The sequence below is a fragment of the Notolepis coatsorum genome, assembly GCF_963971535.1.
Source record: "Notolepis coatsorum genome assembly, chromosome: 3".
Taxonomy (NCBI): domain Eukaryota; kingdom Metazoa; phylum Chordata; class Actinopteri; order Aulopiformes; family Paralepididae; genus Notolepis; species Notolepis coatsorum.
In genome coordinates this window covers 52815390-52840713 of record NC_140167.1, presented here as the reverse complement: position 1 = coordinate 52840713, position 25324 = coordinate 52815390, and the positions used below count along the sequence as shown (strand labels likewise).

At 45.4% G+C, this 25324-nt stretch overlaps 1 protein-coding gene across 3 annotated transcripts in view; it reads right to left on the bottom strand.

Annotated features, from left to right (window-relative positions):
- Nucleotides 1–25324, bottom strand: part of luzp1 (leucine zipper protein 1) — a 103060-nt gene that overhangs the window by 41554 nt on the left and 36182 nt on the right. For all 3 annotated transcript variants that reach the window (XM_084310675.1, XM_084310677.1, XM_084310676.1), the window contains exon 2: nucleotides 14365–14415. The gene's annotated coding sequence lies outside the window, so the exon portion shown is untranslated. The remainder of the gene's footprint in view (nucleotides 1–14364; nucleotides 14416–25324) is intronic.

Sequence of the window (25324 nt, the reverse complement as noted above, 5' to 3'; positions counted from 1 at the left end):
TCTTCTGACTCTGAGAGAGATGGGTTGAGAGATAAGGGCTGACAGCGAGAGAGAGAGAGAGAGAGAGAGAGAGAGAGAGAGAGAGAGAGAGAGAGATAGAGAGAGAGATAGGGTGAGAGAGAGTAGGGATGGAGATTTACAGTGTTCTATCTGTCCTCTCAGTTCACAAGCCCTGGTGACTGCTCCAGCTCCCCCCCCCCCCACACACACATACTATTCCTTGTATTTATGAGCTGATTGAGGACATGACTTTTCAGTGGCCCGAATGGAACTCTGAGCCCTTTGAGCGTCTCTGCTATGTTATGTCCAGGCCTAGTACTGACGACGGTCCTGGCAGGCCGACAGCAGACTATAGAGTGTGTTCTCTATCACACAAGGATTATACACGCCAGACCAGAACAGACCCTGTCACCAGGACTGAGAAGCAGAAGAGAGAAATATATTAGTGTGTTATATTAAAAACTGTCTGCAGTCAGTCTGTCTGTCTGTCTCGATAGCAGAGGAACAGACAGAGTCTGTCACTATAGCAGAGGAACAGACAGAGTCTGTCAATATAGCAGAGGAACAGACACAGAGTCTGTCACTATAGCAGAGGAACAGACAGAGTCTGTCACTATAGCAGAGGAACAGACACTATAGCAGAGGAACAGACAGAGTGTCACTATAGCAGAGGAACAGACAGAGTCTGTCACTATAGCAGAGGAACAGACAGTCTGTCACTATAGCAGAGGAACAGACAGAGTCTGTCACTATAGCAGAGGAACAGACAGAGTCTGTCACTATAGCAGAGGAACAGACACTATAGCAGAGGAACAGACACTATAGCAGAGGAACAGACACTATAGCAGAGGAACAGACACACTATAGCAGAGGAACAGACAGAGTATGTCACTATAACAGAGGAACAGACAGAGTCTGTCACTATAGCAGAGGAACAGACACTATAGCAGAGGAACAGACACAGGGTCTGTCACTATAGCAGAGGAACAGACACAGGGTCTGTCACTATAGCAGAGGAACAGACACACTATAGCAGAGGAACAGACACAGAGTCTGTCACTATAGCAGAGGAACAGACACAGGGTCTGTCACTATAGCAGAGGAACAGACAGAGTCTGTCACTATAGCAGAGGAACAGACACAGAGTCTGTCACTATAGCAGAGGAACAGTCACACTATAGCAGAGGAACAGACACAGAGTCTGTCACTATAGCAGAGGAACAGACAGAGTCTGTCACTATAGCAGAGGAACAGACAGAGTCTGTCACTATAACAGAGGAACAGACACACTATAGCAGAGGAGTGGAGTGACTTAGTACCGATATCTATATCCATCACAAAATCTCTGATGGTATTGAAAAATCACGAATAAAATCACGATATTCATCATATTAATGTGATGTGTGATACAGTATGAAACTGAAAATGTCAAGACATTTTCAAATAATTTCCACAAAACATTGCGCAAGAAGAAATCATATTATCATATCGTCAACAAAATTGTATATCACGATCCCTAATATGAAAACAAAAGTGACGAACAATGATTGGTATATTGCCCAGCCATGCTTGGTTCCTGATGACGGAGATGACGAAGATGGAGGGTGTAATCCTGGCACGAGTCTATGTCAACGTCTCGCAGGAAATCCAAACCCCTCATCCTTTACACTACATGCACATTCATATTCCAGAACTTCCAGTCACCCATAGGGCCGCATTCTTAGTTGATGAACAGTCATGGAATTCGGCGTCTAATTCATTTGTTGATGTAATAAAAAGAAATCCGTAAAATACCGTTTCCCACATGAAATCCCCCAGAATGACCTCTCTAAATCTAGAGCTTACCAGAAAAATTACTAGTCAATCAACACTTAATGTTATTAACATTAAAGCTTTGGTTGACTAATACTAAATTGACGGCTTACTCGACTATAACTAAAAGGGGTCATCCCTCATATCATAGCACAGAGTATGATGTCTTTAGTTGGTGGATGCCAAACACCCAATCTCATTTCCAATAGTCAGGATAAGCTCATATCTATGACTTATCCTGGCTATAATACGTATAACTATGGTATTATGGGATATGCTAATATTAGTTCTGAATCCGATATCATACCTTTAGATCAGGGGTTCTCAAACTTGTTTATACCACGACCCCATTTTATTTAGGTGGAATTAAGGAATATCAAAATAAAAGCACACATTGTTGAACTTGATCATGCATATTTATTAGATAATGTAATTACAGCACTATGTTATCAATACACATTTATAAAATGTGGCATATTTAGCCAAAATATGTTGCCAGAACATTAAAAATAAAATGTATTATAAATATTAATTTGTTATTTTTTTTACTTGCCAATGCGCATTGTCACCTACCCACGACCCCACTTTTAGTTTGAGAACCGCTGCTTTAGATTAGACAATATCCCACTGTCATTGTTGTTATTACAGAGTAGAACAAGGATATTGGCATTTGGCATATAAACACCTCATCTTGACTCAGCTGGATATTAGTTAGTATACACAATAGGAATGTGTGTGAAAATGCATGCATTGTCTGGCCTAGTGCACACGGACGTGATGAGAGGAGGGTGGGAGATAGGGAGCCTGAGAGGGAGAGAGGATAAGGGAATGAAGGAATCAATGAACAACTTGAGATTCAGCCTTTCCTACCGGTCCAGGGCAGGGTATTAGTGTAATCTTTACAACACATGCCAGCTAGCAGTAGACTAGTAGGGATCTCCAGTCCAGTGATGTTCTCTCAACCTTCTTGCTTCACCATGTCTTGTACAGTGCACTCACCCAGCTAAACAAAAATAATAAAGGATTCTAGGGGTGTAAAGGAGGTACACGTATCCGTACCGAACCGTTTCAGTGTGTACCGTACCGAACGAATACAACAGTATGTTAACCACTGGGGGCTGTTTTTTTCACAATCTAATATAATTACTATTATTTATTTTTTTCTTTACAAGTCGATAATTTCAATATAGAATATTTGTTGACAGCCCTACAAGTACAATTAGTTACTGCACACTACATCACCCCTGAGTGGAACATGGAAAGCCAAACTTTCCCCCACTGTACCGAAAACCCATACCGAACCGTGACTTCAAAACCGAGGTACGTACCGAACCGTGGTTTTTGTGTACCGTTACACCCCTAAACACACAATTTTTAAATGAATTATCTTTAAGCTTTCGGTCTAGTAGACTTTAAATCAGAGCATCCATATTTGAACTTTGTATTGTATTGTATGCACTGATATAACACATGTACTACTGGACTTGAAGCTCCATGAAAATGTCATGGACTCGAGTTCAGCGAAGACTCTTCATGACATGGCTAAGTATTGACTCAAAACAACGGGACATGGACTCACAACAACCCGTCATGTGGGTGAACGTGTACAAAACAGTACAGTGACTTTATTGTGTTCCTTCTTCAGACCACCTCACTTAATTACTGGAGGAGGCCTCAGAGCTACAAATACCCCTTCATTCACAAGAAGAAAGCATTCGTCACACAGACACACATTATAAAAATGTTTTATAAGTCTAAATAGTCACATGACACCCTACTAAAAACATTTCATGAACTCATGGGGGATGGAGGGGGGCATGGGACTATGTTTATGCCTCCGCTATGGGGACAGACACTGATGCAACAGTGGCCTGACTGACTGACTTGTCCCCCCCCCCCAGGCCTCTCAGCTTAAATCTAAATATTTGTCCCATTCGAGAACCATGGTTGGAATGTCCACCCCCTGCTTGGCGCTCACTACCTTTCTCTAACAATGAAGTGAGCATGCAAGAATATACACACACTGGATTGGCGCTCCTTCACATCCAATAAACAGAGATAAAGAGACAGTGAAGGATGTTACTACTATATGCGATATGGTTCTATATTACTATATATATACATTCTATATATGTGTCTGTGTGTATGCTTTTCCAGGCAGTACACTGTAAACCACTGTGTGTAATCAAACACGTGCGTTCGCTTCAAAATGAGCAACATGTTTGTCAGTGCCCCCTTCTTCAGAACACACACACACACACACACACACACACACACACACCCCCCTCCATCCAGTTTCCTCGAAACATATTTCCAACCTTACTCAGGCTTGTGCCTTCAGCCTGCCGTCTCTTCCCGGCCAGGGGTCAAAGGATCACTGACATTATAAACATGACAACACTCTCCACAGCACATGACTCGGGGTCAGATATGAGTTTACAGGCAGAGATAAGGAGAGCAGATATTATGGCGTTTGGGAGACTGTAGACTGCAGTAAACTGGAACAAACTGAACGGAGCTCTGTACTTTAGGGCTGCGCGGTATGGACAGAATTATATTTTTTAAAGAGACAATGTACAATGGTGGATTGTTACAATATTTCCTGTTGGAATCCCCACTGATGACTTCATATTTCTGGGATGGTGGGAGCAGAATGTCTAGCAGATGTTTCTCATTCCCACTTAACTCATTAAGTGTGTGTATTATTAAAGTGAATACAAGCTAATGTCCACAGTGCAGCCGTTGTCATATCAATACTGTGTTCTTTCATATTGCAACATCAAGGAGAACAGTGGCGTCACACTGAATGTTCTCTTCCATTGATAACCACTTTGAAAAGAAACACGACTATTTTCTGTGCAGTGGTAGAGTAAGTAAAACACTTGGAAAGCGCAATATTACTGTGACTTGTTTACAAGATCCAGTAATAAAACACCAATTTATTAATAGCATTTCTGCCGACTCCTCATGTATCAACACATAGCTTATATAACGATACTGTATAGTTCAGCTCTACTCAGATTCAGATTCAGATTACTTTATTCACCATATTGCAGTACAAATGGAACGTGATTTGACGATTACAGTGCATGCGTTTCACAATTTAGAACAATACAACAGTAAATAAATAATAGATAATTATAAGTAAAGTGCAAGACAGGACAGAACAGTGAGACAACAATAAGACTGTAAAAAGTGCAGTGGTAGGGGAACTCTGAAGCGCTCTGGCTAAAGCTGCTGAGACTGAACTGTGAAGAGAAATGTATGGAGGTGGACAGTGTGATACATTACATGACAGATATACTGCTGGAACAATGTATCTCATCCTAGTTCATCATGATCAATATGACTATTTGACGTTTATATTATCCTCATGTGAAGCTTTTCAGTGGTTCCAAAACCTGAAAAACAACTTTGATGGCTTTCTTGGGATTGCAGGGAAACTGTGTGTGTACAGTGCACATTCGAGAGTGTGTGTGTGTGCGTGTGTGTGTGTGTCTGTGTGTGTGTGTGTGTGTGTGTGTGTCTGTGTGTGTGTGTGTGTGTGTGTGTGTGTGTGTGCATGTTGTGAATGAAATGGTGGGAAGCCCCCATTGTGAAACCCAGAGAGAAAGAAAATCTTGTAGTCATTGTTAGCTAGATATCACTGTCCTAGAGCTCCGCCCCTCCCATGTATGTCAGTCCTAGAGCGCCGCCCCTCCCATGTATGTCAGTCCTAGAGCGCCGCCCCTCTCATGTATGTCAGTCCTAGAGCGCCGTCCCTCTCATGTATGTCAGTCCTAGAGCGCCGCCCCTCCCATGTATGTCAGTCCTAGAGCGCCACCCCTCCCATGTATGTCAGTCCTAGAGCTCCGTCCCTCTCATGTATGTCAGTCCTAGAGCGCCGCCCCTCCCATGTATGTCAGTCCTAGAGCGCCACCCCTCCCATGTATGTCAGTCCTAGAGCTCCGTCCCTCTCATGTATGTCAGTCCTAGAGCGCCGCCCCTCTCATGTATGTCAGTCCTAGAGCGCCTCCCCTCTCATGTATGTCAGTCCTAGAGCGCCTCCCCTCTCATGTATGTCAGTCCTAGAGCGCCGCCCCTCCCATGTATCTCACTAGCTAGATATCACAGACAGTCCTATAGAGTCCTCGAAAGTGCACATCCAAAAAGGTAGCGTCTAGATCCCATAGCCCCGAAGGACATTTGAAAGGGAATCTGGATTGTTTTTTTTGGCCTGGCTTCAATGCCGTAACTCATAACTTTCACTTAAAGAAAATACAGTATCCCTTACCTTAACCCTCACCATTCCCATTACCTACAAATTAAACATACCTTCATCAGCTATGGGATCTAGATGCCACCATCCAAAAACATGACCTGTTGTTTTGATATAAATTATATTTGTGTCATGGGCCTATGTTATAGTACTGTATACTATGAATAGATCCTATGTATACTGTCATGGATCTATGCAAAGGTAAGGTAGGTCATCATTTTTTTTAAATAAAATAGCACGATGACAATTGTAATATAATAGAAGGCATTAGGTAGGCATCACGCAGCAATTTGCAATCATTGGAAATAATTATTATTAATAATAATTTAATTGGAAATTAAATGCCATCAAAAATAAGACAAAGGATTAGGCCCAATAGGCCTGACAGTCTGAATTGTTTTCTTATGAATAACATATCTAAGAGGACGGAGACTTGAACGTCAACTCTCTCATCATCACAGAAACAAACTCTTGAAAACGACAATAAGAAAATGAAGATCTCCCAACCTTTTCCATTCTCTCACAGTTCCACTGAAAGGCACTCACTGTCTCAGGGCTACAGCCTATTAATAGCCAGTGCTAGTAGACAGGACAAACACCATAGCTAGCTGTTTAAACCCCCTCTTTACAGCTGTTCAAACATTCGCAGGTATATAAGCGTACGTCAGCTGAAATCATTATATGACTCAATGACTGCAGAGATAATGTTTGCGCTATGTGTGTGTGTGTTTAACTGTGAGCTGCACTGGAAGGAATGCTCATGTGTCACGTTTCACATCGATAAGTTGACATGACAACATGATTGTCGTTAAGTTCGACACATGTCAACCGCGGAGGGCTATTAAGAGCTGATAAGACTCAACTGTCTGTCTGTGTCTCTCTGTGTGTGTGTGTGTGTGTCCATCTTTCGAGTGAATAAGTATGAGAGAACAAGAGAGAGAGACCCGCTGTGCCAGGAAAGTCCAACTTGGCAACAGACTGTTTACTTTGGCCCGCTGCAAATAAAGTGTTTACGGGACCAACGGAAGTCAGGAGAGAAAATCCTAAAGACTTCCTTCCTCCGCACGCTATTCTTCTCCCAGTTTTCTTCAGGGAACTCCAGGCTCCATCACCTTTGTCTCGGTCAGGCGTTCTCAAAGAACGGCCCGCGATGCCAACGGCAGCCCTGGGAGGAGTCTCTGTTGGCCTGCGGTGAGTTTACATTTAGCTGACGCTTTTATCCAAAGCGACTTACAAGTTCTGTACGACAAGTCATCAGGAAGGGCACAACTCTATCAGCTGACTAACAATGTTCAAGGGTAGGGTATAACTGTGCCCCCTGCGCTAAACTGTCAAGTTAGGAACGACAGCTTGTTGAAAGCTTGCTATAGGCTACTGGTTGCACGGCATACAAGGCATCATACATGACTCGCAAAAGGCCTACTCACGATTTTCAGTTTTGCAAGATCAAAAGGTCGAAACTTTGATCTTAGCTAACGTTTTCCTTGTGGAGGCCCTCAACCCAGTGTTAGGTCCCTAAATTCAAGCTTCAAGAGGTTTATTCATCACATACACAAGACATATAGTGAATAGGCCCTCAGTCATCAAAACATTGACAACCCCTGGTATATGGACCATTCACTGACATGCAGTACATTAGGTGTCTACTTGTTATTTTGCAGGAAGGAAAACTCATTCGGTATGAAAAAAAGAAAAAGCATACAAAAACACATAATGACTAATCATCCAAACATGTTTTAGTTCACTATGACCCCATAAGGAGCCAGAATCCACTGTGTCTACCCGGCCACATCTATTTTTTAAAAGATTTCGATGAGAGCCAGGACTGATGACACATCTGTCTCCATTTGATTTGTGTCATATGTGAAGGACAGAAAGGTCTAACAGTTGGACGCATTGCCATCCATTTAGTTAATCGCAACTAGGACATGTTCTTCCAGTTTGTTTAGTCACAGCTATAGCTCTCTTACCATATCCATTAGCTAGAGATAGGATAGCTACCCTTACGTTAGCAATGGAGCAAAGCAAAGGACCCCCTCGAAAACGAGATAGCATATCTCAAGGGGTTTATCCTTCTAATAAATTTCAAATTTCAATGCTGCCATCTCTGTAAGTAGCTACAATTACATTAGGTTCTAAAAAACAAACAGACAGTGATGCTCGTCACACGCAGCTTATACAGTACATTGGCTCTGTATCGTCTCTCCTTGAAGACATGCAGCCAAGGTCAATATGAAGAAACCCTACTCTTCAACCAGGACCTGCCTCCCCCTCATCCTCCCATTCTCCATCTTTGTCTCTCCTCCTTCACCTCTCTCCCTCTTCCTATTCTCCTCCCTCTTCTGCTGCTCCATCCCTCCTCTCTTATCCCCTTTCCCCTTCTACCCCCTCCCCCTCTCTCTCCTCCCCCCCTGCATCTCTCCCTCGCCTTCCCCATGCCCCCCCCTCTCGCTCTCCTTCCCCTCTCCTTCCGCCTCCCTTTCTCCTTCCCCCCTCCCTCTCTCTCGCCTTCCACCCCCCCCCCCCCGCCTCTCTCTCCGAGTGCCCCGGTAATAGAGATGAGAGCTGATCACTGAGGTTTTCTAAAATGATTGATTGGTGGATTTAACTGCTGTGCCTGTGCCCCCCTGATGTGAAACAACTGCCTCTGCATTTGTGCACACACACACACACACTGAGTGTGTTGGAGACCAGCATGCACCACACTCCACTCAGAGGTTCTTCAAAGGGTCTTTTAACACAGAGTCTCTCTCCCTCCGCCCGCCGGCCTGCTTGAGACCTACTGACTCTCTACTCTACCATCCTAGTGGAACACACACACACACACACACACACACACACACACACACACACACACACACACACACACACACACACACACACACACACACACACACACACACACACACACACACACACACACACACACACACACACACACACACACACACACACACACACACACACACACACACACACACACACACACACACACACACACACACACACACACACACACACACACACACACACACACACACACACACACACACACACACACACACGTCGGCCTTTGGCATCAGATGCCCGCTGCGGCTAAACAGTGAATCAGTGGCTCTCTCACGAGAACAGCCAAAAGAGAGGGAGAGGGAGGGAGAGGAGAGAGACGAGGGGGAGGCGGAGAGAGAGTGGGAGAGAGATGGTGGGGACAGGAGGCAAAAGAGCTTACATGGGAGAAACTCCATGTAATGACAGTGATAATGCAAGAATGGGGAGAGATGGAGAGAGAGAGGGGGGGGGGGGGGGTGGCTCACTGCAGCAGGAATGCAGCACAGGCTAGAGGATGGAGGGAGGGCAGAGGATGAGGAGAGGAAAGAGAAAGCAGAGAGATTGAGAATGTTGTTGAGGGGAAAATGTCCCATTATTAAGGGCCTGTGTCCATGTATGAAGGTATACTGGTGTGTTCATGTATGAAGGTATACTGGTGTGTTCATGTATGAAGGTATACTGGTGTGTCCATTAGTGTTGTCAAAAATATCGATATTTCGATACATATCGATTCTGAATATTTAAAACGGTTTCAATACTCATTTCCCGCAATATCGATATTTAATTATTCATAAAAAAAAATTTATACAAACAGTTCAGTTTGTCAGGTACATGCAACACAGATTACAGTGTTTACATCTGTCTGCTTGAGAAAATACCATGTTCTGCAATAAAAATGATTGAAGTGAGATGAACAGACTGAACTTTAGTTTATTAGATAAAACATGTTGACAAAGTTTTACTTTGCAGTTGAAAAAAGGTAATAAATTAAATTTGATCAAAAAGAAAAAGAATGTCATATATGTTATGATGAATTGAAAATGGGGACCCTGATGTAAACAAGACAAAAGTCTTTCTCTGGTCTGCATCCCCTTAACAATTGTGTATATTGAGCTGTACTGTATTGTACCCATTCTGCAATCTGTTAATACAATTTGCAATCAATCAATTATGCTTACCACGCAGTACTATTAACTTTACTTAATTTCTAAGATTATATCATTTAGTTATTTTTAAATGTGTGATCTAAAGATAAACAAAGGGTTTTAAAAGTTATATTTATCTTCTCTTATAGTACCAGAGAGAAACTGAGGAGAATCAACCAGCAACAAAAGCAAAATGTATTAAATTTTTTTTTTTTTTTTTTTTTTTTAAGATTGAACCTTTTCCCCCGTGGTATCGAAAATGGTATCAAATATCGATACTTTTCAAGCTATCGTATCGAAGTTCAAAATTCCAGTATCGTGACAACACTAGTGTCCATGTATGAAGGTATACTGGTGTGTTCATGTATGAAGGTACACTGGTGTGTTGATGTGTTCATGTATGAAGGTATACTGGTGTGTTTGTGAATAGGGATGCACCGATCCGATATTGATATCGGCCCCGATATCACTAAAATAGCTGGATCGGGTATACATTACGGTACCGGTACCTGTGAATCGATACCGGTACCCAATGGTACCTTTTTTCGGTACTTTAGTCTCAAAATTTTTTATCTACCTACCTCAGTTGTTAAAAAAGAAATCCAAACTTCAAATAACCACACTTTTGACCGTTTTCGGCTTGCCATTGCCCTGACTGCTTTGTTGTTGAATCAAGTCAAATCCTAGGTAAGCGTATATTGTGTGTGTGAACGGTGACATGAAAAAAAACAAGTAAAAAAATTAAAATAAAAAAAGTGTAAAAAAAAATATATATATATATATATATATATATATATATATATATATATATATATCTTTTTTTACAGTACAGACAACAGTATCTCACGTGAATCGATACTCGGTACTATGGATACTATGGTCCATTTGACATCACCTATCTATCATTCAATATGTGAAAAAAAAATGTTTCCATCCATACGTTCCCGTGTTATACCGTGGTGAATATAAGTATGGTTTTAGAGCGGTCTAGGGTAATTCCCGAAATGCTGAGTTATAGCCGTATAGGCCTACGTCAATTCCACTATAAACGTTGCCGGCCGTGTCTTGCCTTTACACGCTATTATTTCGAAATCAAATCTATATCATAGGATTTATGTTCCATCATGAATGCATGAAAGGGGGGGGGGGGTAGTTTCTGATTATTTGATTGTCAGTAACGGCATTCGTATTGAACACTAAAAACGCTTATCAGCCCGATCGGTATAAAAGCATTGCAGGGTCAAGCAAAAATGTACGTCAGATCGTCCTTACCTGTGATCGGGAGTATTCCAAAAATAATATTCCAATTGTTTGATCGCCATCTGGTACATCCAATGTCCATTTGCTCCACGGCATAATCCACCACAACATATGGATCAGGGATATTTGACGCGCTTCACTGGAACCGGGGGAACCGTTCGCCTCGCCCGAGAAGGAAAAATGAAACCTGAGACATTTGGCCGTCCCACAGGCCAAGATACAAGGTTACAAAGGGTGCTTGTTACTGCCACCTGGGTGGATGCGGCCGGTATTGCACTTTGGCATTCTCAGGATGATTCCGCATGTTAACCCAGATGTCCGTGTGCCTGTAATGAATGGAAATATTGAATAAAAGAAATAACGATCGGGCGCCCCAGTGGCGAACCACATAACGCGAGTCATGGCACGGCCGAGCCGGGTTCGATTCCCGGACCCGTCGTTATTTGCCGAATGTCTTCCCCCCACTCTGTCTCCCGTTCCTCCTCTCTCTCTCTCTCTACTGGACTGCCCAGTAGCAAAAAGCGATAAACGCTAAAAAATTTATCTTAAAAAAAAATTATAATAATAAGAAATACAATTGAGTACATTTATATCTATGTGTTTAGTTTCACTAAGTTAGGAAAGTAATGTTTTAAGTCAAGCCTAATGTTGCCTTGCACAAAATAATGATCCCAGTCTCTTCCACACAGTGAGGCACAGTTTATTAATTGAACAATGGGTATTTACATTTACATTTAGTCATTTAGCTGACGATTTTATCCAAAGCGACTTACAAGTTCTGTACAACAAATCAGGAAGGGCACAACTCAATCAGCTGAGTAACAATGTTCATCAAAGTGTGGAGTGCTACAGTGTAGGTTAGTATTAGGACAAGTGCATGACAGTAAGGTTAGTTAGGGTTAGATTATTATTTATTTTTTCAGATAATGGTATGGGTATCGGATCGGATATTGCCAGGTATTGGTATCGGGACTGAAAAAGTCAGATTGGTGCATCCCTATTTGTGTATTATGGTATACTGGTGTGTTCATGTAATAATCATATCAATCAATCAGCCATTAATTATGAACTGTGTACTGTAGATAATATAGTACTGATAGAATGAGTGGTATTTATTTGGTAGAATAATGGGCAACGCAGTAATGATACTAAGTACACACATGACACGCAGGTCTCTTGACCGTAAGTGGTCTTGACTCCACACAGCTGAGCAGACATGACCCCCAGACAGACACTGACACATCTACTGTCTACTACTACTGTGTGTGTGTTCGATCCGAATACAATGTGCAAATATGACTTGATGGATTCAATAAAGTATAGAAAATGTGTGTGAAAATGTTGACTTGACATAGTAAGAGTATGAACAGAGGCATCCGCTAAAGGCTTAATATGTGAACTGTGTGTGTGTGTGTGTGTGTGTGTGTGTGTGTGTGTGTGTGTGTGTGTGTGTGTGTGTGTGTGTGTGTGTGTGTGTGTGTGTGTGTGTGTGTGTGTGTGTGTGTGTGTGTGTGTGTGTGTGTGTGTGTCCTCAGGGCAGAGGGAAGGAAGCGCGGCGCCGGCTTTAGAACCCAACAGGAAACAGACGCACAAAGAGCACAGAAGAGGTGGGAGAGGAGAGGCAGAGCAGAGGAGACGAGGAGACGAGAGGAGAGAGGAGAGGCAGAGGAGAGGAGATGAGAGAGGCAGAGGAGAGGAGACGAGACGAGAGGAGAGGCAGAGGAGATGAGATGAGATGAGACGAGAGGAGAGGCAGAGGAGAGGAGACGAGACGAGACGAGAGGAGAGAGGCAGAGGAGAGGAGATATTAGGAGAGAGGCAGAGGAGAGGAGACGAGACGAGAGGAGAGAGGCAGAGGAGATGAGATGAGAGGAGACGAGAGGAGAGAGGCAGAGGAGAGGAGACGAGACGAGACGAGAGGAGAGGAGAGAGGCAGAGGAGAGGAGATATTAGGAGAGAGGCAGAGGAGATGAGAGGAGAGAGGCAGAGGAGATGAGGAGAGAGGCAGAGGAGAGAAGATGAGGAGAGAGGCAGAGGAGATGAGAGGAGAGAGGCAGAGGAGATGAGAGGAGAGAGGCAGAGGAGAGAAGATGAGAGGAGAGAGGCAGAGGAGATGAGAGGAGAGAGGCAGAGGAGATGAGGAGAGAGGCAGAGGAGAGAAGATGAGAGGAGAGAGGCAGAGGAGATGAGAGGAGAGAGGCAGAGGAGAGAAGATGAGAGGAGAGAGGCAGAGGAGATGAGAGGAGAGAGGCAGAGGAGATAAGAGGAGAGAGGCAGAGGAGATGAGAGGAGAGAGGCAGAGGAGATGAGAGGAGAGGCAGAGGAGAGGTTTAGGAGAAGAGAGGCAGAGGTTTAGGAGAGGGGAGAGGCAGAGGTTTAGGAGGGGAGAGGCAGAGGAGATGAGGAGAGAGGCAGAGGAGAGGAGAGAGGCAGAAGAGATGTTAAGGAGAAGAGAGGAGAGGAGATGAGAGATTTAAGAAAGAGGAGAGGCAGAGGTTTAGGAGAGGAGATGTTTAGGAGAGGAGAGGAGAGATTTAAGAAAGAAGAGGAGAGGAGAGGAGAGGAGAGGAGAGGAGAGCCAGAGGAAAGGAGAGGCAGAGGAGAGGAGAGGCGAGGCAGAGGAGCGGAGAGGCAAGGCAGAGGAGAGGAGAGGCGAGGAGAGGAGAGGCAGAGGAGCGGAGAGGCAAGGCAGAGGAGAGGCAGAGGAGGGGCAGAGGAGAGGAGAGGTGAGGAAAGGAGAGGCGAGGCAGAGGAGGGGCAGAGGAGAGGAGAGGCAAGGCAGAGGAGAGGCGAGGAAAGGAGAGGAGAGGCAGAGGAGGGGCAGAGGAGAGGAGAGGCGAGGCAGAGGAGAAGAGAGGCGAGGAAAGGAGAGGAGAGGCAGAGGAGGGGCAGAGGAGAGGAGAGGCGAGGAAAGGAGAGGCGAGGCAGAGGAGAGGAGAGGCCTTGGAATCCGGAACTTGCCTAATGTTCTGACTCAACTTCCTCTGCCTGAGGGAGTAGTTGGAATGTTTGTGCTCTCAACACAAGCACAGAAAACATTCACACCTAAAAACAACTTACATCGTCTTGTTGGTGGCACACTAAGCTTCTGCATCCAGATGGGTCTCCATCCTGCAAGGACACACACAGATAGACATATGGGGCACAAGGTTAGTGTACGAGTGCACACAGTCGTACTTGTAGTCATCATAGAGTCGTCATAAAATATCAAGGAACACACTCATGCCATCCTTTGACCATTGTTTTGCTTGGCAGTTGGCATGGCCTCTGCCCCGCGGGCTGACAATGCTGTCATTGTAGGGGAGAGAATTCCCCGTCAGGCTGAGCCTCTGAGAGTGAGCTAACTGCTCAGATACGAGACACATTCTGAGGCCGTGCAATGGACTTGCGCTGCATGAGCGGGCAAGCGGTTCTGGCTGCAACAACACAAGGCTCTATTCATTTCTAACTGGCCACGGCTCTGGAGGTATCTCCGCTGATGGACCAACTCACACAACATTGCAAGTTCTCACCTCTCTTCTCCTGCCTAAAAACTATCTCTCTCTCTCTTCTCCTGCCTAAAAACGAATCTCTCTCTCTCTTCTCCTGCCTAAAAACGAATCTCTCTCTCTCTTCTCCTGCCTAAAAACTATCTCTCTCTGTTCTCCTGCCTAAAAACTCCCTCTCTCTCTTCTCCTGCCTAAAAACTCTCTCTCTCTCTTCTCCTGCCTAAAATCTCTCCCTCTCTTCTCCTGTCTAAAAACGATCTCTCTTCTCCTGCCTAAAATCTCTCTCTCTCTTCTCCTGCCTAAAATTTAAACGCACTCCTAAGTTAAATACCACGTCACTACCGGAATGTGCCGAGCGTGAAGACCCTGCTAGTCCCTATAGTGACCCCTACTGGCCACCTCTGGTGTACAGGGGGATGATGAAGAGGACGTGGTGGTGGCCACACCTGGTGTACAGGAGGATGATGAAGAGGACGTGGTGGTGGAGACGGTTCTTTCCTATGAACGTCTAAAGATAACGGGAACCAAATACCGTACTTTTCGGACTATAAGCCGCGGCTTTTCCCCCCATTTTTCGACCCTGCGGCTTATATAACGGTGCGGCTTATATGTGACTCGACGTGACCAAACCCGAAAATGTAAAAATCTAAATATAGCTTTTTTGACTGCATTGAAATGTTATTTATCTGTTCCCTTATTTGCTAAACTTAATACAACTTGTAAATGAGTTAATTCTTGTTATTTGTCCGACAGTATTGTGTCCCAATGCTAATTACATATGGTAATTAAACATTAAAACACCTGCGGCTTATAGTCCAGTGCGGCTTATATATGTACACATCATTCAATTTAGCTGCTGCGGCTTATAGTCAGGTGCGGCTTATAGTGCGAAAAGTACGGTAGGTATAGAGGTTTACCGGGTGTCAGTCAGTGAGAACAGACAAAGAGACAGAGAAAGAGACACGAGGACAAGAGACATCACAGCCAAGAACATGAAACAAAAGTCTAAAACAAATTGGAGGAGAAGACCTTCACGCTCCCATCTCTTTATCATTCATCTCCTCTCTTCCGGCGTGTACTCTAGTCTTCTTGTCCCTCTCTGTACGCATCTCTTCAGTCTCCCTGTTGGAGCTCACCTGTGGAGGGACATAGCCTCAGCGCTCTGTTCTGCTTCACTAGCGCCTGTTTTTCAACCACGTTCAACACAAAATAAACAAAAAACACAATTGGCCGCTGAATCACCCCCGTCATGTGTAGACGGAGGCCGTCATCGCTGGCATTTTGTCCATCTGCGCCAAACGGATCACAGCAGCAACAACAAGATGTGATAATTCCTCATGCCATGCCATTGCACTCGCACGCAAAGTGCAAACGGAGTATCGGGTGTGTGTGTTTAAGTCAAATGCCATGGGTGTGTGTGTGTGTGTGTGTGTGTGTGTGTGTGTGCGTGTGTGTAAGTTGAGCAATTCTCATGCAATTTGGCTCAAGCTTGGTGAATACTGGTCAAAGGTGTTGGCCATCGGTGTACAGAGGACCAAGATGATGACAGACCTAAATATCCATGACAGGAAGGTGGGTTTACAGATCCATGTGTTTTGTAGCGCGGCCATTTCTCAGGAGTGATATTCCAGTTCTTGAATCAAAGGTTCGAGTAGGATGCAGTATTGGCAGAGTACAACATTAACTTTTTGGCTTACCAGCCAAGGTGGCTGGTCGATTTTAAACAACTAACAGCCAGACAGATTTTCACCGGCCAAAAATTATAAATAGCTTTTTAATATATCTCCATGCGTTATTATTACTACTCTCATATGCAATTTCCAATTAATATAATAAACAACACAAGGAATATTAGTTATTAGTTATTAATTAATAATTAATCATTATTAATAGTTTAGTTTAAAATGCAGATCATTTGAGGGCGGTCAGGTGGCGTAGCGGAGATTGCGTTCGTCACCAAACGCCGAAGACGCTGGATTCGCCTGTTCGAATCCAGCTCACAGCTCCGGCGTTGTCACCAGCTTGGCTGGCCGTTCACACTAATACTATTGGCTGTATTAGAGGGTGGGAAAGCTGGCGGGGTGGGTCCGGGTCGTTGTAAACAGCGACTCCTACAGTTCGGTCGGGGCGCCTGCTCAGCACGGATAGGATCTAAGGGGGGTAGTGTGATCCTTCCACACGTTACACCCTCTCAGTGAGAGTCCGCGCTGCCAGGTGAAAAGAAGCGGTTGATTGGCTAGACGTGTGTCGGAGGAAGCACGCGATAGCCTCCACTCTCCCAGACCAACTGTGGGGGGTAAGTGTGCAGCGACCAGGAAGGGGATTGGCATAACGACTAACATTGGGATGGGAGACAATCGGAGGAAAAAGGAGGGGGGAAAAGATATAAAAAAATTTAATAAAAAATGCAGATAATTTGAAATCTCGCTCTGAAATCCCGCAAGGCACGAGTTGTTCCGGGAAGACACCACTGGAAGCTGTTGAGCATGAGAGGGGAAGGAGGACTCTATGGATGGTACACTAACGTTACCGCTTAAGCCCTTTTCGGACATGCATTCGGGACAATGCACAGTTAATCAGGTGCATGGAGTTGCCTTTCGGACATGTAGCACACAGCATGCAATCCTCTGTGTCAGACGTGTTCAGTTCATGTGTGTGCATTTCTAAATTATGCATGCCGCCCACTTGACCTAACATTCATAGACTATTGATACAGAGGAAATATGCCGTTCCATGAGTGGAGAGACCTGCTGCAGACAGAGTGGAGATAATGTAATTATTACAAATGGTAACATACTGTTTTGACTAACACGCATTAAGCATCAGGTATATTGCCGTGCATTTGTATTGCTACTGCCATGCTGTTTGAGATGCGTTCTAAAAATAGATATCCTAATTCAGAAAGTTGGCTCCTAATTTTTTTTTACATGCCAGAGTGGCCTCCGTAATTTACCGGGAGAGGAAATCTACACGCCGTTGGCGCTTGGCGGGTGTTTTGTTTCCTGAGTACAGGCTCTGACGTCCCTGGGATGCGTCTCCAGCCAATACAGTCTATCTGGTATCTGTTCTACAAGGAACACTTGTCTCCGACAAGGCTGCATCCCGACTCCGGACCGAGACATTCCTAAAGATCCTTCCGAAAGACACCAAGCGCCCCGGCAACCAGTGACCGCCTGCCTGCGGTGGGGACAAACATTTAGTCAGTCTGTCAGTGAAGACTTGTCACAGCCAAGTGAAAATACCCCCCCCCCCTCCCTAAAACATTAGGATAAAACTACAGGCAACAGTCACAATGTCTGAAATCACACCAGTCTAAGTGGTCCATTTCTTTTGCCGCTGCACACATTTTATCATGAAATGTTTGGTCTCTAGTACTCGTATAATGGGAAAGGTAGCGATAAGGTAATATGGGTGTACATTTTCGAGCACTTATCTTGCACTAACTCTCGGACACACAGACACACACAGACACGGGCAGTTGGCACACCGCCTTGAACAAGATATTTTACCTAAACATTGGGCTGACTGGTACTAGGTGTGCTAAGCTATAGATGTATAACAACCTTCCATCAGTGAGTTGTACACAGACAGACAGACAGACACACATGCACACATTCATTTCTTTGGGTTTAGTCATATTGAAACTATCATCCTTATCACACACCCAGTTTTAATTTCCCATATCAGATTCACTTAAGTTTAAGTTATACATTTTTTACCCAGGGACAGTGCACATTAATCAACATCTTCAGTTTCCACATCAATGTAAAAGTGGCAGAATTAACGGAAAGTAGACCAATCTCAGTCACTCTCTTTGTCTGGGACCAAATTCGGTCACGCCCCATTTTGCGCAACATCCAGGCTTTTTTTTTACCATCAGCGTTTGGGAATTTCATGTCGCCAGGTAGATGAAGTGAAATTATACTTATTTTAGAATATATATATCAAATTTCATGAGTATTCATCTATATTTAGTCATCTAAAGACTATTAGATATGAACCTATGTACCAGTAAAAAGTGGGAATCTCTAGAATGTGTTTACGGAAGTGCGGGTAGCCTCTCAAGTTGACGTTATACTATACACAACACTTTCTGTTGTCAGTAGATGGCAGCATTGGTTTAAAATTAAAAAGGTGAAAATGTTATGACTACAAAATGAATACAATTCCCAAGACCTTTAGCACCTAGTTCACAGGTCACTGGTCAGCACCGGATTAGGAAAACGCGATCTGAACAGCGTTAAACTATTAACACTTTGGCTGCCTAAGGTTAAATTCATGATATACCATAGATTGCCAGCTCTATTTGTCTATGGAGAAAGTCCCCTTCTTTGCAGGGCTATAACTTTTTAAATTCTATTGCTACATTGCCATTATTAGGGCCCATTCAAAGTCCTATATGTATTGTTCATTGTGTAGCAACGTTAAACTTTTTCATTCACATATTCATAGTAAAGTATGGTCTAATGTATAAGTATGTTTTCATCTCTTTCTGCAGCTTTCTCCAGAACGTGATATATAGCCCCAAATGCATTATATTGATGATGAAATACAGTTTGATGGCAATCAGCGCGATATAAAAAATTCCAACTAGACGTACTTCTAGAAGTTACTACACGTCATCTGATGTTGACCGGATGGGCGAGGGGGCGTTTATAATTCCGTGGGCAGCATTATACCAATCATCTAATGTGGGTCAAATGTTGATAATAGCAGTTAGTATCGAAGACGGTAACGTTACACGCTCAAACTCACCCCAGTCTCCGCGCGCCGTTGGGCGATCATCGTAGAGTAGAAATTCTATCATTATGGGATGTCGATTTACCCGGTCCATCTCCAGCTTGTATAATGGTATATACGTCCAAATCATGTTGTTTATCGAGTTATTGGCAATCGATCACTGTGTAGCGTGACGAGCCAGAGTCCCGGGACCTATAGCGAGTGCCCGGAAGTAATACGGAGTCCAGCACAACCTCTATGGCACATCCTGTTAAGCAGTTGCGCCGATCGGCCACCAGATGGCGCTCCTGAACCGCCAGAGAGCTCAGTGGGTCCTGCTGGTGGATCTCAGGCCAGCGGAGGGGACATATGAATCCGATCGCAGATTTTTGAAATATTGATATTAAAGACGCTGTAAAGCGTCTTCGGCAACTTGAGCATGGCCAGCAATGACGTCTAAACACGGTTCCCGGCACCCAAAGTGTTAATGGAACCCGAGTACAGTGATCGAGAATGGTCACCTAATTATCTTAACAAAAGTGCATCATTAGCATTATGTTTGTTGTCTAAACGGGAACATAATGGTCAAATTTAAGATTTTAATGTTATCCGCATATAAAAGGACAAATAAAACATTGTTAATTTGTAAGAAACCTCAATGAAAACGGCGCAGGGTAAGTTATATTCACTATTGTTATGAAAATGTGATAGAATCCTATAAAAATGGACGCATTTGGTCACCGTGACGTTAGCTAATGAGCTAGTTTTCATCTGTAGTCCCTGCCTACCATGCATGTCTTTATGGTGTGGGAGAAAACCTGAAGTACCTGGAGGAAACCCACGCGAACACTGGGAGAATATGCAAACTGCACACAGAATGGCCCCCTGCTGGGGTTCAAACCCAGGACCTTCTTGCTGTGAGGCAGCAGTGCTAACCACTGTGCCACCGTTCTGCCTGAGTACATGGCTGATTGATAGACTGAGGGGAAACATGGATAAAAGAGAGAGGTATAGAGAGAGAGAGAGAGAGAGAGAGAGAGAGAGAGAGAGAGAGAGAGAGAGAGAGACAAAGAAAGAAAGAGGGAGAGGAAGAGAGACGAGGGGGAGAGAGGAGAAAGACAGAAAGAGATGGAAAGAGAGAGGTAGAGAAAGAGACAGAGAAAGAGAGAGAGCAAGAGAGAGAGAGAAAGAGAGAGAGATCATGTTCAGGTTCCTCCACTCAGGAATATTTCAAGACCTGAAACTCCAGTCAGGGTTTCTCCAGCCAGACGGGCCTCGTTTGCATGGGAGCCCATTTCCTGTGAGTGATTAGCAGAAGGGCTAGCGTGTGTGTGTGTGTGTGTGTGTGTGTGTGTGTGTGTGTGTGTGTGTGTGTGTGTGACTGTGTGTGTGTGTGTGTGTGTGTGTGTGTGTGACTGTGTGTGTGTGTGTGTGTGTGTGTGTGTGTGTGTGTGTGTGTGTGTGTGTGTGTGTGTTGGGGGTTGCAGCTCAGAGATCTGGGGTTGTTTTGTCTGCGGGTGGAGGGAAGGAATGCCCAAATCAAACACAGTGAACAGGATGCCCAGAGAAAGAAAGAAAGCCAGAAAGAAAGAAAGCAAGAAAGAAAGACAGAAAGACAGAGAGAGAGACAGATAGACGGACAGACAAACACCGGCAGAGGGAAGGAGGGATGGATGGAAGGGAAACACCAGATTAAGTAAGATAAGGGAGTAGATGTTTTATGTGTCGTCATGGAGATGGTGGAGCGCTTCGCTGCGGCGGCTTTACTAGCTCTGGAGCAGAGCTGCCATTTTTCTGTTAACTGCCGTCTTACGAACACAGGACGCACTCGCGAGCATCTCTCACGACCGGCCAAACTCTCCTCCACATGGGATCCAGATGCAGCGGCCTGCCTGACTTGGACCAACGTCAGCAAACTCATGCTATGACACCAGAAGCCCAGAGCCCCCGGCGGCACCAGCACAGCGCAGCAGCCCGGTCCGCTGGAGACGACGCAGGCTGAACAGAACAGGAGCAGAGTGCTGGACTTCAGGCTGAGAGACTGAGCCAAACAAACCACCGCTACCAAGTCTGTTTCTGGCCAATGTCCGATCCCTGGGAAACAAACTCGACGGGCAAACTCTACACTGTAACAAGTCAGGGAATGTTTTTATCTTCTCCGAGACATAGTTACAGGACAACATACCAAGCAAAGTTTAATAGCTCCCCTCAAATATCATCGATATGTGGACTGCCCACAAGAGGAAGTAACACACCAGATTTATCACAACATACCTCAGGCCTACAAAGCAGTTTCCCACCATCTGCATGCAGACAGCTACTAAAACATGTCAAACCTACAGTGGAAACGGTGTGCGGGATCAGAATCAGAGCTGCAGGACTGAATGTGCTGAATGTGCTGAACTGGAACATGTGTAAAGAATCTGCCACCTGCAGAGGGGGGGGGCATGCCTCTGCAGAGGGGGGGGCATGCCTCATCAGAGGGGGGGGGGGATGCCTCATCAGTCATCCTCAAATGCATCAGTGATGTCATGACTGTGAAACTGATAAGGACTATGCCAAAACATAAGCCCTGGGTGAAGAGTAGGGGTGGGGGAGAAAATCGATACGTAGTAGTATCGCGATACTTTGCGTGAGGATACTGTATCGATACAGGGACGACAAGTATCGATATTTAATTATTCATTAAAAAAATTATAAGGAAGTTGCATTGTTCATTTCAATACCTGTAATAGTACAGTAGTCCACACACACACACACACACACACACACACACACACACACACACACACGTGCATTCAGTTAAGTTGAATATGACTGTAATACAAACAGTTCAGTTTGTCAGGTACATGCAACACAGATTACAGTGTTTACATCTGTCTGCTTGAGAAAATAGCATGTTCTGCAATAAAAATGATTGAAGTGAGATGAACAGACTGAACTTTATTTGATAAAACATGTTGACAAAGTTTTACTTTGCAGTTGAAAAAAGGTAATAAATAAAATTTGATAAAAAAATAAAAATAAAAAAGGGTATCGTATTTAGTAAATTTAGTATCGCGATACTATCGTATCGTGACGCAAGTATCGCGATAGTATCGTATCGTGAGGTCTCTGGCGATTCCCACCCCTAGTGAACAGTTAACAAACTCATTAACAAACTGTGATGCAGCAAACAAACCGGGTAAAAGGGATGAACTCAAAACTTCGAGGAGCAACCTCAGGCATGGAATTACGTCGGCCATGAACAAATACAAACTACAGATTGAAGACCACTTCGCCAACAACCCCCGACCCGCGCCACATGTGGCAGAGTATGCAAACAATCACAGACCATAAAAGTAAAGCTAGCCGTGCGCCCTTGTCCAATGAGCTCAACACATTCTGCACGCGTTTTGAAGCCAACAACCCGGAGGCTTCGAACTGCCGGACCCAGCGACCAGGTGCTCCAGCTGTCCAGGGAAGATGCCAGGTGCTCCAGCTGTCGAGGGAAAATGTGGCGGGGTGTCTGTGTAGGAGGGTGGTGGACGCGCGCACAAGGCCGCCGGACCTGATGGCATTCCTGGCCGAGCTCTCGGAGTGTGTGTGCGCAATGCATCAGGTACCCGCGGCCCTTGTTGACATTTTTATTTTTATTTTCATGTTCCTGGCACAAGCTGCTTAGAGACCACCACGATCATCCCAAGGTCACCTGTCATCACGTGTCTGTACAACTACCGTCGCTATGACGTGCTTGGAGAGGTTGGTCATGGCACATATCAAAGACGCCCGTTATCACATGTCTGAATGACTAACGTCCCGTCGCACTGACCTCCGCCTCTATGGAGTGCTTGGAGAGGCTGGTTATTATGGCACATTATTAAGCCAGCATCCCAGACCCACTCAATGCCTACCTGACTAAACACTCCACTGAAGATGCAATCTCCACAGCCACCACCTTGCACTCACTCACCTCGACAGTAGAGATGCATATGTTGTGAGGATGCTATTCATTGACTTAAGCTCTGCGTTTAACGCCATCATTCCTACCAAAGTTGGTCGGCAAACTACAAGGCCTTTGGTCTTCTCAACTCCACATGCAACTGGATCCTGGATTTCCTTAGTGGCAGACCTCAGTCTGTCAGGACGAGAGACCACACTTGCACCACATTCGTCCTGATCACAGGAGCTCCGCAGGGCTGTGTCCTCAGCCCACTGTTATACTCCCTGTGTTTACCCATGTCTACGTCGCCAGGCGCAACACAAACTCCACCATTAAATGTGCAGACAACACTACAGTGGTGGGTTTGATCCATAACAACAAGGAGGCAGCAATGCAGGGTACAGGGAGGAGCTGGAGCTCCTAGCAGGCTGGATCACCGAGAACAACCTCTGCCTCAACGTGGGAAAAAAAAACACAAACTACACGCCTATCTACATGGACGGATCTTGGGAGTTCTAAATTCTTAACTCTAGACTTATCATGGTCCCTCCATATCTCCTCTTTCATCAAAGAGGCTCACTTTCTGAGGAGGCTGAGGAAGATCAAGCTGCAGTGCAACCTCAGATCCTCGCCAGCGTGTATAGATGCACAGTGGAGAGGGCATACTGAGCATGGCAGCTCCTCTGTGGCTGACCACAGGGCTCTCCAGCGAGTGGTGAGAACAGCCCAGCATATCAGCTGGAACTGCACCGCCACCCACACAGGACCTTTAGACAACCTTCACGTCAGCAGGGACCCATTACACCCCAGCCACCACCTGTTTGACCCCCTGCTGCCGGACCATACAGTCTCAGGCCAGCAGACTGGAGAGCTAGTGACCCGCAGCCACCACACACACACACCTAGTGCAGCCACCACACACACCTAGTGCAGCGACCACACACACACACACCTAGTGCAGCCACCACACACACACACACCTAGTGCAGCCACCACACACACCTAGTGCAGCCACCACACACACACACACCTAGTGCAGCCACCACACACACCTAGTGCAGCCACCACACACACACACCTAGTGCAGCCACCACACACACACACCTAGTGCAGCCACCACACACACACACACCTAGTGCAGCCACCACACACACCTAGTGCAGCCACCACACACACACACACTTAGTGCAGCCACCACACACACACACCTAGTGCAGCCACCACACACACACACCTAGTGCAGCCACCACACACACACACACTTAGTGCAGCCACCACACACACACACACCTAGTGCAGCCACCACACACACCTAGTGCAGCCACCACACACACACACACCTAGTGCAGCCACCACACACACACACCTAGTGCAGCCACAACACACACCTAGTGCAGCCACCACACACACCTAGTGCAGCCACCACACACACACACCTAGTGCAGCCACCACACACACACCTAGTGCAGCCACCACACACACACACACCTAGTGCAGCCACCACACACACACACACCTAGTGCAGCCACCACACACACACACACCTAGTGCAGCCACCACACACACGCACACCTAGTGCAGCCACCACACACACACCTAGTGCAGCCACCACACACACACACCTAGTGCAGCCACCACACACACACACACCTAGTGCAGCCACCACACACACACACCTAGTGCAGCCACCACACACACACACACCTAGTGCAGCCACCACACACACACACACCTAGTGCAGCCACCATACACACACCTAGTGCAGCCACCACACACACACCTAGTGCAGCCACCACACACACACCTAGTGCAGCCACCACACACACACACACACCTAGTGCAGCCACCACACACACACACACCTAGTGCAGCCACCACACACACACACACC